The following is a 1,946-nucleotide window of genomic DNA, read 5'->3' on the forward strand; positions in this document are numbered from 1 at the left end:
GGGCGGGGCGGAGCGCGCGGCCGCCGCGGGGTCTGCGCAGGCGCCGCCCGCCCGCGACACCTCCCCCGGCAGGCGCGTCGGCTTCCGCTGGGCGGCGCCTCAGCGGCCGTTAACGGTCACGCGGTGGCCGTCGCTGCCGCCCGCGCAGCGAGTTTTGTACCATTATTATTATTAATATTATTATTATTAATATTATTATTATTATTATTATTATTATTATTATTATTATTATTATTATTATTATTATTATTATTTCCCTTAAAGTGCAGTCCGAAGCAGGTTTGGTCAGCTTAAAGACTCCCAATCTTGAATGATAGCCTGGAAGTATCAAGAGGTTTCAGGACTTGAAAAATCATACTCTTAGAATGGCGTGGTTAAATGGGAGTACTATCAGGTGCACAACCCGTGAGCTTCAGAAGGTCCAGATTTGGGAGATACGCTCAATCCAGGTTATCAATTAATGAATTATTAAATTACTATTAGGGATTTTAGAAATTTAGCTTAGAAATCAAAAATTGGGGATTTTTATAAATGTGTTGCCATTGAATCAGAAATTCTTCCAAAGAGGTTTGGTGGCATGTGCTGTGCATGGCTTAGGTGTAGGCTTTATTAAAGCTGTTCAGAAAAGTAGTAATTACCAAAAGCAAAATAAGGATCTTGTCACTCTAAGCAGCATCTCTGCCCAGCTACGGGTTGCTTGGGGGCCACTGCATTGTGTCATCTTGGAATCCCTTATGGGGAGAGTGACACCTTGTCTCCCTACTCGGTGTTCATCGTATAGCTACTTGGACACCTTAAGGGCACTGAACATTGACTCAGTCTTTTAAATGTGCAATAATACTCTGGATTAAGTATAAAAATAGCCAGTGCCAGTGTCAGTGTGGGTTTCTTATGTTTTATGTTTTTTGGTGAGCTTTTTGTCTAATGTAATGCTATAATTTGATCAGAAGATGGTGTGGTGGCACTTCCAATTTTTTTAAGCATTTTTCAAGCACTTGGAGAATTGAGTATTTTCTCAAAAAGTACCATTTTTGCTTTCTTTAAAGATTAGATGTTTAGTGCTTATAATGGACCCATCTTGATTTTAGCATACATTGCGAATCACTCTGAATAAGCTTAAGTTTTGTTAGAATTAAAGGCAGTATAAGGACAAAATCAGGCACAAACTAGAATACAGGTGTTCTGAATCAATATACCGATACCAATATTCAGATGTATAATACTTGATTTTTTTGTAGTGGTAATACTTCAAATTCAATACAAGGTATAACAGGCSTGTAACTGAAAGCACTCAAAAAGCTCGAGGTGAATGTAGAAATTATTTCTTCAAGTTGTTAWGTTTATTCTAGGGAAGCAAATTTAGGTCAACATGGAAGCTGAGGGGAGAGTCGCTGTAAGCAAAAAAAAGGTATTTAGTGAAGCAAATGGAAAAACAGTGATGGGAGAACGCACTTCAAAACAAGGAGTTGCATATAAAAGCAGACAATGGCCAGTGCTGCATGGAAGAGGAGTTCAGTAACAAAATCCATGGGCACCAAAGGATGTTTGCATTGAAGGAATGGGAGTAGACATGTCCATATTGGAAGCTTCTTCTCCCAAACTTCCCACCTTCTCATGTGCCCCATAACCATTTGGCCAAAAGCAGGTTGATTAGAATAAGGAGGTCAGCCCATTTCAGGAGTGCAAATGGATATTCACAAATAAGGAGAAGTTCAGTGACAGCCTCGAGAGTTTGGGAGGAAGCAAAAGGGGGACTGCAGTTTAACAGATTCTAAACAAAAGCAGCAGATTTTCTTCTCACTGTAGAGCAGAAGACTCGTCGTCAGCCCGGTGCCAACAGTTAACCGGTCCATAGAGGAGTTAGCAGCTAATATTCTTGCAAGGCTGCAATGTCAAGTTAGTCTCCACCTGTATTTCCCACCTCTGAAACTTCGAAAGAAAGAACC

This window comes from Nothoprocta perdicaria, unplaced genomic scaffold (assembly GCF_003342845.1).
Source record: "Nothoprocta perdicaria isolate Ctin4 unplaced genomic scaffold, notPer1 scaffold_23, whole genome shotgun sequence".
Classification (NCBI taxonomy): Eukaryota; Metazoa; Chordata; class Aves; order Tinamiformes; family Tinamidae; genus Nothoprocta; species Nothoprocta perdicaria.